The sequence below is a fragment of the Nothobranchius furzeri genome, chromosome 9 (genome assembly GCF_043380555.1).
Source record: "Nothobranchius furzeri strain GRZ-AD chromosome 9, NfurGRZ-RIMD1, whole genome shotgun sequence".
NCBI classification, from domain to species: Eukaryota; Metazoa; Chordata; class Actinopteri; order Cyprinodontiformes; family Nothobranchiidae; genus Nothobranchius; species Nothobranchius furzeri.
This window is the reverse complement of record NC_091749.1, coordinates 75147142-75159410: the sequence shown is the minus strand read 5'-3', so window position 1 is coordinate 75159410 and position 12269 is coordinate 75147142.

Here is a 12269-nt window from a genome sequence, read left to right as displayed (position 1 = left end):
GTTCTGCTCAGACACGTGAAAAGAGAGTTACAGTAGTCTAAGCGTGAGGAGATGAAGGTGTGGAGAACTGTCTCAAGTTCAGAGCGGGACAGAATGGGACTCAGCTTAGCAACGTTCCTGAGATGGAAGAAGGAAGAGTGAAAACTGGGAATTAAAGTCCAGCCCTGAAAGTGCTGTGCCCATCTGTAACATGCTTGGGGATGGGTTGGTTGTGTTGATAATGGTGGGGTTCATCATCAGCTGGACTGACTGATTGGAAGTTTATGTTCAGGGTGCGCTAGTCTCTCATGATGAAGAAATGGTAAATGGCCTGTATTTGAAATAGCGCCTTCTAGAGCCCTGGAACCCCCCAAGGCGCTTTACAACACAATCAGTCATTCACCCATTCACACACACATTCATACACTGGTGCCGAGCACTGGAGCCACCGGTCCCTCCGACCACCACCAGCAGGCAACGAGGGTTAAGTGTCTTGCCCAAGGACACAACGGCAGCGACAGACTGAGCGGGGCTCGAACCTGCAACCTTCCGATTACGGGGCGAGCAGTTAACTCCTGTGCCACCGTCGCCCAAGAAGGAGCTAATAAAAGAGGACATCCACGTTCTGACTCGTATTTGGTCACAAAACTAAAAGTTTGACCAGAAGGATCCAGAAGCAGGAGGCCGGGCCCGCAGCTTCAGCCATGGGGCCCTGAGTCCAGCCTCTGCTGGTTGTTCTGGTGTCTAACCTGCCTCCGAAACACATCCCACTCCAAGTAAAACTAGAACTTTCTAAGTGCTAACCGGCCTGTACAGCACCTTCTACAACCCCCAAAGGTGGTTTATACACCCCGCCCCCGCCCCCAGGTTCACTCAGGATCTGAAGGAATCCACGCTGCCGTACAACGGTTCCTTTGGTAATAAGATCCCCGCCAGTCTCAGGGGTCGGCAACCCGCGGCTCTTTCATCCATCTGATGCGGCTCTCTGCTTGTAAACTAATTAAGGAATATTTAATTACGATGTAGTTTATTCATGTTTTCATCTGTAGCCAATTCTAAATTTAAAGATTGTCCGCGTAAACGTGAACGGGTCACCTGCTTGTGCATAATCAAATGTCTACAGGAGCTTTCTGATCTTGATATGAGATTCTGGACTGATCCTCAGACGGCTCAGGGATGCGTCGCGGTGTTGGAGACAGGAACAGGCGCTATTCAGCCAAAGATTCATAATCAGGGAACATTTCTTAAGTGACAAGTCTCTGAGAGACCGGGTTTAGAACACACAGAATCTTCCTGCATGGTTCTGGTTCTGCGACGCGCTCCAAGCCCCTGATCTATCTTCAGCTCGCTGTCCACCTTACGCGTGCGCTGACAGCGAGCTGTGCTGAGCTCAGTGTCCATCTCAGATGTTCCGATGGGAATCTTTTCCTGACTGATGTAGCTACTCCACGATGTGTGTTAAAATGTCAGCGCATCTGCAGGCTTGAGATGTCTCCGTCAAAATAAACACGGGACACATCGGGTCGTGCGAACCCCGTCAGTTAACCGCTTTACCTTCTAGTGAAGATTGTTGCAGACAGAAACAGATGAATACCCGAGCCACCACACTGAGCCGTTACCTCCGTCAGTGTAAACAAGGAAAAACAAATAATTACCTTTTCAACCATGTTTAATGCAAAGTTTAGTTCAGTACAAAGTTGAATTACAACCGTCCAACGAGACAGAACAGTTATGTGCGATGCCTCAAAAAGTGTCACCTGCTCAACTAAAACCACCAGCAGGGTGAAAAAATCTAAATATTGTAGCACAGACGGGCTTCAACTTTTGGATCGATTTCATACAAACTGTTTTATTAATTGTCTTCTGTTGAAAGATAACTTTGAGGTACAAGAGCGACCGGTACTGGCTGCTGTCACCTGTTGTGAGCAGCTCTCTGCTGTCTGAGGGTAGGCCCCGCCCACAACGCTGCGGCTCCCAGGGTTGTCTTTACTGTGGGAAACTGGTAATAATGGCTCTTTGATGGGAACAGGTTGCCGACCCCTGCCTTATCTCATTCTATTCATTTAATCCTGACGAAGGGTTTGAGCTGATGAAATAAAATGGGATGGGTGCCTTTCCAAGGGGACTGATGGAAGCAGGTGTGATGGTGAGTGGGTTGTGGCTAACGTCTGTGTCCTTTGCAGTTATGGTTACCAGTTACAAGTTTTGTTTCTTTAACCAGATGAGTGGATTAAGAACTCATTCTCATTTACAACGATGATCTGGTGTGAGCGTGTCCACGGGGTTGGACAGAGAAAACTCATTTCGGCCGCTTGTATCCGTGATCTCGTTCTTTCGGTCGCTACCCAAAGCTCATGACCGTAGGTGAGGGTAGGAACGTAGATCCACCGGTAAATCGAGAGCTTCACCTTCTGACTCAGCTCTCTCTTCACCACGACAGACCGGTACAACGCCCGCATCACTGCAGATGCAGCACCAATCCACCTATCGATCTCACGCTCCAGCTTTCCCTCACTCGTGAACAAGTTTTTGGTTCATTAAATGTACAAAATCTTTTGGTGCTGCAGCTTTGTGACACTCAGGTAGGGTTACCTGGTGGACAGCACTGTTGTCTTGAAGCAAATGGTCTTGGATCGGTTCCCGTCTGCAACATGTCTGCAGGTTCTCACCGTGCATTCAGTTTCCTGACACAAACTCAATTTTCACATTTATGGTCAGTTGACGACTGATTTGGCATCTACATGTGACCATATTCATGTGTGCACATCTGTGACCTGTCCATGGTGGATCCCTAACACAATCACAGTCGGGCAGGCATCCGCTCCCATCACTCTGCAGAGGACTGTGTAAGGAAGAGGTGTAGCAAATGGATAAATGCAACACATCTCCCTCTAGTTTTACCACATGGGTTTGTCCCTGTGAGGCTTCTGTAGTATTCTTCACAGACAGACACCAAACATCCTCTAACTGCAGACCAAGCAGAGAGAACAGCGCCCCCATCTGGATGTTCACAGGTGTGACAACGTCAGGCTCAGACTTGTGTCATCATGACAAAAGCAACATGCTGAAGAAAGAAAACGATGTTTTAAAGCACTTCTCAAGATGAAAATAACTTCACAAAAAAGTATAAAAAAGATTTTAAAAATGATTAAAAATATGTTTAAAATGAGAGAAAAAATAAATTGTTATAAAAATAATATAAGGAAAGGGGAGAGAAAATGAAGAGGAAAGAGTGAAATCTGTGGATGGCGGGGAGCGGTGGAATAAGTAGAAAGAGCAGAATACGGTGGTGTCAAAGGTCACGCCAAGCCAGCGTGAACAAGTGAGTTGTAGGTTGTGGACCAAAACCTTCCTGCAGTTAACTAAAGCGTACATTTTATTTCCAACTGCATTTGAGCGCAGCATTTTGAGAGAACAGAGCCCTTTTCCAAGCTCAAATCAATAAGCATGCATCGGTCTTCCAGATCAAGCTGGGCTGAATCAGCTGTGATGTTTAGAGAACAAACAGCGTGGCTAATGGTGCAGGGGTCATGTTTGGACATGTAAATGAGGTTGGTGTATGATTACCTTCTACAATGTTAATCCAACCCCTTTCCTCCAGAGGTGCTCTCCTCAATGCTTCAGCTGCATGAAAGCGTTTCCATGGAGATGAAGAAGACAGCAGCTCACGTGCGCACAGGGTGACTGAGTGAAGGTGTTTTCTTTGGCAGGATGATGAAACCAGGGTGCCCAGTCATTGGGAGCTAACTAACAGACACATGAGCATTAGCACTGTTGTCAGTGCAGCCCGGTGTCAGCAGGATCGTGTTTAACGTCCACCATAGGTGCCTGAATATGCAACGACACCTGAAACAATGAAAACTCGGCGTTCCTAAAAACATTGAGAAACATTCATCAACAGCACAAAGACGTCATCACGGCTGAGAATTTAAAACAATCAAATCACTATTAAGTATCGTCCCAGTTGCTCTCAGGCTGCATGGTGGTGCAGTTGGGAGCACTGCAACCTCCCAGCAAGAAGGTTGCAGGTTTGAATCCCTTTTCTGTGTGGAGTTAGCCTGTTCTCCATGTGCATAGATGGGCTTCCTCTGGTTTCCTCCGACAGACTAAAAACATGCTGTGGAGGGTGTGACTGGTTGTCTCTCTGGGTGTCCCTGTGATGGACTGGACACCTGTCCAGGTGTCGTATCACTTTACTGGGGGGGGGGGGGGGGTCTGCGACCATGTTTGGTTTCATGTTTGGTTTCTGTGTTTATTAAAATGTGTCAGCGAGGGTTACCAAAGTCTGGCCTACTGCTATGCTCCTCAGGTCCTGCAGGTGAGATGGGACGGTAGTTTCTCTGCTTCTTTTGGTGCCACCAATGGGGTAAAGCAAGGAGGGGCTCTCTCTCATGTGCCCAGCAGCCTGAATGTGGATGAACTGTCAGTGAACAGGCTGCATGATTGGTTCAACCCTAGTCAATCATCTCATGTATGCCGACGATCTTGTCATTCTAACTCCTAGCAGCGTGGGGCTACACGAACTCTACTATGGATTGGATTATGACCTCAGTTATAATCACAGCAAGAGTTTCATCTGACTTGCAGAACAAAGGAAAATAAAGGGTTACACACTGTGTGGTGAACCTTGGCTGTGAGTGGTAAATACAAATATTTGGGGCATTTCATCAATGGTGACTTGGCTGATGATGATGTTGATCGGCAGTGCCGTAGGATGTGTGCACAGGCCGGTATGCTAACCCGTGGGTTTTGTGCGTGCTCTGTAGTGGAAAAGATATGACAAAGTACGCTGTACTCAGCTCTCCATGGCACGCCTGCGGTCCTGCTACAAACGATCGTCTTCAGCAACTTAATGTAGCACATGACGATTGTCTAAGAGTTTTACTGAAGAGACCTTGTTGGGAAAGTGCGAGCTACTTGCTTGTTTCTATGGGGATGAGTCCAAACCGGATCCTGATGTATAGGGTTACCTGTCAGCTAAACCAAAGTTATAATCATAAAGTTCCCTAACTAGTGTTGACTGTAGCGCCACCTGCTTTCAGTAAGAACTGTGGCACCATTGCTACAGCAGTTTGAACATCTTCTGTACTTACTTCTGTGTCATTTGAGGAGGCGGGGCTTTCTCAGTTTTGACCTCAAAGCTGAATGACCTTCCACTGGAGGTCCGACCAGAACCCTCACTGGCTGTTTTTAAGAGTCGGATGAAGAGTCACTTCTGTCCTGTAGCGTTCCCTCAGCATGGGAGTCTTTTTAGAAATTATAAGATATTATATTTTAAATATTACAGTTTCATTTGATCCTGTTTTAGTTATTTTATCAACATTTTCGCTGCTGTTTTTATTCGTGTTAATGCATATTTTGTGGGCGCTTGCTTTGCTCAGTGATGTTTTAAATTCGGTGAAGCGTGGACAGCGCTTTGGTTCACCTTCTAGCTCATGAAAGCGCGCCACAAATGAAGCTGATGATGATGATGATGATTGTGTCACCTTGCATTGATTGGTCCTTTTAAAACGCAGACAAAAAGAGTTGTTCTTTACCTTATTTTGCTAACATTTCCCTGCTTGCTGTGGCCATCCTCTGCTGTTGGTGGCGTTGCTTCCTTTGCCCGTTTTTCCCATGTGCAGTGGTCTGTTACAGCTGATTCCTTATTGTACTTTCTGCTCCTTTCGCTGCTCTTGTGTGTCTTCAGCCAATAAACGGAGAAGGAAGTGACGCCACCAACACTGGCACAATTCTGAGAATGAGTAATTAGCCAAAACATTAACAATAGAAGATAAAGAACAACTATGTGTTTTAAAAGAACCAAGAACTGCGAGGTATGGCAGCTTGCTTTGAATCATTTGTATGTTTTGTTTTTCTTTTTCTTAAACTTTATTTTGTTCATCACTATTGTTGTTATAGTTTATTTTGGATCCTGAGTATGTTAATAAGAGTTGACTGACTGATAGATTGAACTTTTATTTAACCCTTACCCAACGTTTAAATTTTCTAACGTTAAAGTCATTAGAGCACAAAAAAATGCTCTAATGTGAGGTAAGGGTTAATTTATTTATCCAGACAAGTCGACTGAGAACTCATTCTCATTTACAACAACGATCTGGCCAAGAGGCAGCAGCAACAGACGAATATTAGCTTCACACCAAAGAAAACAGCAAAGATAAAAACATACAAATGGTAAACGGCCTGTATTTGATAGAGCGCCTTCCAGAGTCCTGGAACCCCAGCAAGGCCTTTTACAACACAATCAGTCATTCACACATTCACACACACATTCACACACTGGTGGTGATGAGCTACTTTGTCGTCACAGCTGTCCTGGGGTGCACTGACAGAGACGAGTCTGCTGTACACAGGCGCCACCAGTCCCTCCAACCACCACAACCATTGAAGGTGGGTTATGTGTCTTGCTCAAGGACACAACGACAGTGACAGACTATGCAGGGGCTTGAACCTGCAAACCTCTGATTACAGGGTGAGCACTTCACACCTTTGCCACCGCCGCCTGTGATGGATACAAGTGAGATAAAACAGTTACACATAAAAACAAGACCCCTTGTGAAGAAAAATATACATGGAAACCGTGTTCCCTCGCCCAGACACGGGTCGCCGGGGCCCCCCTCCGGAGTCAGGACTGGAGGTGGGGTACGCTGGTGAGCGCCTGGTGGTCGGGCTTTCACTCTTGTTCACCAGTGAGGGAAATGTGGAGCGTGAGATCAATAGGCGGATAAATGATAAATGACCCGCACTTGTATAGCGCCTCTCAGAGTAAGGACTCCAAAGCGCTTTACACTACAGTGTATCATTCATCCATTCACACACACACATTTACACACTGATGGTGATGAGCTACAATGTAGCCACAGCTGCCCTGGGGCGCACTGACAGAGGCGATTGGTACCGGATTGGTGCTGCATCTGCAGTGATGCGGGCGTTGTACCGGTCTGTCGTGGTGAAGAGAGAGCTGAGCCAGAAGGTGAAGCTCTCGATTTACCGGTGGATCTACGTTCCTACCCTCACCTATGGTCATGAGCTTTGGGTAGAGACCGAAAGAACGAGATCGCCGATACAAGCGGCTAAAATGAGTTTTCTCCGAAGAGTGGCTGGGCTCTCCCTTAGAGATAGGGTGAGAAGCTCGGTCATCCGGGAGGGGCTCGGAGTAGACCTGCTGCTCCTCCACATGGATCTCAGAGCTTCACGGATGGTTTTATCCACCCACAGCTTCTTGTTGGGAAACGTAGTGATAGTCCTTGTCTCCACGGTATCATCCGCTAGTTTCCCGATGAATCCCACAACCGCTTCTGTAAACACGTTGACGTCATCGGAGCTGTTTCTGAACATGTCCCAGTCTGTTTCGTCGAGTGCATCCTGTAATGAAGCCACCGATTGGTCCGTCCAGCGCGCGACCTTCCTCTCAACTGGAACTTCCTGTTTCAGCCTTTGTTTGTATTTTGGCATGAGGAAGATGGTGGCATGATCAGATTTGCCAAACGGAGGGCGAGATTGTGCCTTGTAGCCGTCCTTGACCGTCGTGTAGCAGTGGTCCAGTGTCCTTTCACCTCTGGTGGGGCAGGTGATATGTTGGTAAAAGTTCGGCGCTGCGCGTTTGAGGTTGGCACCGTTGAAGTCCCCCGTCACAATAAGCGCGGCATCCCGGTGTTGTATCTGGTGCTGGGTGAGAGCCTCATGCAGCTCGCATAAGGCAGAGTCCGTGTCCGCTTGTGGTGGTATATAAACGGCACTTATAATGACCGATGTAAACTCCCGAGGTAGATAAAAAGGACGACACATGATGGACAGTAGTTCCAGATTTGGTGTGCAGGAGCGTGTCAAAGGAACAACGTTCGCACTGTTGCACCAATTGTTGTTCACAATTAAACACACACCGCCTCCCCTTGACTTCCTCGAGTCCTGTGTCCTGTCCATGCGGTGAACCGAGAAGAACTCGGCCGGCTGGATGGCGTAGTCCGGCACCGCTGGGGTCAGCCATGTCTCAATGAAGCAGAGGAGATTGCAGTCCCGAATGTCTCTCTGGAACTTTATCCTGGCCCTGAGGTCATCAAGCTTGTTCTCCAGTGACTGGACGTTGGCGAGCAGGATGCTAGGCAGAGGTGTGCGGTGTGCACGGGCTCTCAGCCTGTTCCTGACGCCGGCACGTTTCCCTCGAGGCCGCCGCTTCACGTCGCGTCTGTTGTTCTCCCTCAAGATCTCACTCGGCCAGCTCAGATCCGGAGTTAAAAACCCCGAACTGTGAGTACATTGTACACCAATAGAAACAAGAGTGGCACTGTCATACCTAATGTACCCAATGGTGATTAATTTAACGATATAGAACGCAAAAATAAACTTTGAAAAAACCAAAACAAACGAAAGAGGTGGTCAGAGCAATCGTGACGGCAGCCGACCTCACTGCGCCATCTTGTCATAATTTTCTGATCACTCCATTGGCCTCTTGTGCATGGATGAAGCGGGGGGCTGGCGGGGCCGCCACTCCAAGTCCATTCGTGTACAGAGCGCACGTGACTCACTCAAAGTGCGTGGAGGAGGGAGCGCACAAGCCTCTGTCAGTCGGAAGTCACATTAAATCACAGACTCTGGGGTCTCTATGGGACTCGTGCGTCACCTGAGTGATGTTGCAGCAGGAGTACGTTCTTTCATCCTTGTTTGGCTCGTGGCCTGTCCAGTTTTACTTGGTGGGAACTTATAGAGAGACAGAAGGTAAGATAAAGACTAATTAAATACAAATAATTGCTAGACATGAATGGACAATGTACGTTGTTGTAAAGAGCAAATAATGTATTGTAAAGAATTAATTGTATTGTATTTTTCAAAACTGACTTTGGGAACCCCGGAGAGAAGTTAGGCCAATGAGAGCATTGATAGCCTGGGTAGAAGTTTTTTATTTTCAGTTGCTTCCTGCTTTGGCTAAACTACGTCTGTTTTAGGTCCGTACGGACGTGGTACCAACGATGGACATCAGGAGCTTCTTTCAACGACAAAACTCAGGTACATTTTTTCAAATATATTCAGTTTAATATCTGTATGCAAAACGAAAGGATATTTATTAGATCGCTATATTTACTTTACTTTAAATTTGAACAACCAAAGATAAAAAATGCATTTCAAATAAAGAAAAGTGAATGAACAAATTAATTTTCTGGCTGAGACATCAACGAGAACAGGCTATTTACTTGAAGAGGGCACCATACTTTAAACATTTTGCAATGTGTTGCCCAATTGCGGTGGCATTCTCTATTAAGAGAATTGTTGTTGCACTGCAGACGGTCCATCTTAGGAGACAAGCATCAGTAATGAATCAGATACAAGTTATAGTTTTGTATATTAGCTTTAAGACCTGCTGAACAGGTTAGTGATGACCTATGGCCACCCTAAACCCTACTAACACGTGGAGTTGTTGTTTCTTAACTGGCTGAGTTTGCATTTGAATCCCGTTCCTCCCTAACCCATGATAGACGGTGTTTGGGTCAGATAGAGAAAGGTGTGAAGTAGAGTGAAACTTTATGTCCTCGTGTTTTCTATGGGGGAACGCCTACTTTAAATAGAGCAGATGGCCCCCAGTTTCACCCCTCTAACGTCTAAAAGTTTACATGTAAGGAACCTTCCTTTATCTGATCCAAGCACAATACGGCCTGACGAGATCAACTACTCCTTCAGTGGGTAGGGGACGAAGTTTCAGACAATCAGACGGCTCTCTAGAGTATCCACGCTAGAACATCCCAGTTTGATCTGACAAAGGTGAGGGCTGAAATGTTTTCAAGGTTCAACAGACCAACGCTGTGTAGTTGTTTTAGTTCAGCTAAGGTAGAAACACGCTCCTCTTACTCCGAGTATGAAAACAATAATTCTACGCTACTTAAGTATACATACTGTGGTTCTTCCACATAGTTCTAATACAATAACTTTTTTCTGATTTTTCAGATGAGTCAAGAGAAATCGAGGAGGAAACAACACACCAAACTACAACAGTCTCGTGGCCGAAGGCTTCAAAACGGAAACGATCGGAGCCAGAGGTGGACTTGACTCCCACAGTCAGCATAATGTTGCAGCCGGTCAGAGTGAGACACAAGCTTATGAATGCAGCAGCAGCGACAGCGCTGAGGTTTCCACGGCTACTGTTGAGTATGCTAAAGACTCATCCACCGACAAGAACAATGACATTGAGCAACAGTGGCCAGAATGTTGGTCCCAAGCACAGATCCACTGTTTCTCTACAACGTGCAGGCGGCTACTCAGCAAAAATAAAAAGTTGGGCTGTAGTACTTGTAGCCACATAAATGCACGCATGGATAAGACAGAGAGGACAGAGAGTGTCACTGGAGTGGAGTCGGTGCTTAGTTTCTTCATATGGAAAGGACAAGGCTGCACAAAACAACTCGCTGCGAAAGAAAATTCAAGAACACAAAGACTCAAATTCACAAGAAAGCAGTTGAGATAAAAGAGAGGGCATCAGACAACACTAAACTGCAAAAGGCTGATCATACTTCCACTTGTAATGTGTTTAGAACAGCACACAGCATGGGCGTCCCTTCACAGATATGCCAGTTGATGTCCAACTGCAAGTTTTAAATGGAGTGAACATGGTGCGAGTTTTGCACTCAGATAACACGTGTGCAAACGTACTGGATCACATCGCAGCTGAAATGAAAGAGAAAATAGTTGATGACATTGTGATGAGTCGTAGAAAACTGTGTGTGCTCATTGATGAGTCCACTACAGTAAGTGGAAAGTCTGTGTTAGTCGTCTAAGGAGCTTTGAAAGAAAAGCGTCTGGACTTCTTTGAGTTGCTTGAAGACGTTTCACCTCTCGTCCGAGAGGCTTCTTCAGTTCTAAGGTCAAATGGTGGAGAGTCCCAGATTCAAACCCAGTGGGAGTTTCCCCCCGAAGAGGGAACAAAAGACCCCCTGATGATCTTCTACATAAACACATTGAGGGTGGGTGTGGGTCCTATTCAGCCAGAGTTTCGGGTGAGCTCATTGTGAATCCTGGCCCCACCCTATCATGTGAATTCCTGAGGTCCGATGGCCCAGGATATGCGTGGGCGTTGAGGCATCTGGGAAGGGATCTCCAAACTGGATTATAGATGGCAGACAGTTGGTGTCGTAGACCACCGCCTCTGTTCAAAGATGGTTGCTCACAGTGGACATAAATGGCTTCCTTTACTCCTCTTTCAAACCATCTGTCCTCTCTGTCCAAAATGTGAACGTTGGCATCCTCGAAAGAGTGACCTTTGACCTTTAGATGCAGATGGACTGCTGAGTCCTGTCCCGTGGAGGTGGCTCTTCTATGTTGTGCCATGCGCTTGTGAAGTGGCTGTTTGGTTTCTCCGATGTAGAGGTCTGGGCATTCCTCGCTGCACTGTACAGCACACACCACATTGTTCAGTTTGTGTTAAGGAGTTTTGTCTTTCGGGTGAACCAGTTTCTGTCTGAGTGTGTTGCTGGGCCTGAAGTACACTGGTATGTTGTGTTTGGAGAAAACCCTCCTGAGTATCTCTGATACACCGGCTACATAGGGGATGACCAGGTTGTTGCGTCTGTCTTTCTTATCCTCCCCCGCTGGTGTCTGGTCTTCTTTTCTGTGCATCTTTGCTGACTTTATAAACGCCCAATTAGGATAGCCACATGTTTAAGTGATTCCTTTATATGTGTGTGTTCCTTCTTTTTCCCTTCCGGCTTAGAGGGAACGTGTTCTGCCCGGTGGTGTAGGGTCTTGATTACTCCACGTTTGTGTTCCAGAGGGTGATGTGAGTCGAAGAGGAGGTACTGGTCCGTGTGTGTGGGCTTCCGGTACACTTCAATGTTGAGGTTGCCATTTTCTTCAAGGTTCACAGCGCAGTCCAGGAAAGGCAAGCAGTTGTCCTTTATGTTTTCCCTGGTGAACTTGATGTTTCTGTCCACGGCATTGATGTGCGTAGTGAAGGATGAGAGGTGAAACGTCTTCAAGCAACTCAAAGAAGTCCAGACGCTTTTCTTTCAAAGCTCCTTAGACTACAATGACCTGGATGACTGAGAACCTTCACAGACGTCTGTGTTAGTTGTGTGCCTTCGCTCAGCTGTAGCAGGTAAAGAGCCAGATACTATATTTGTGAGCTGATTGAGCTGCAGGGCACCTCAGCAAAGGAAATACCTGATGCACTGTTAGAATGTCTTCAAAAAATGGCTTTGACCCTTATTTTTTACAGGACCATTTGTTGGCCTTTGCTTGTTATGAAGCATCAGTGATGCTCGGGAGGAAAGCACGGGTCGCTGCACAGCTTTGTTGCAAATTCCCTA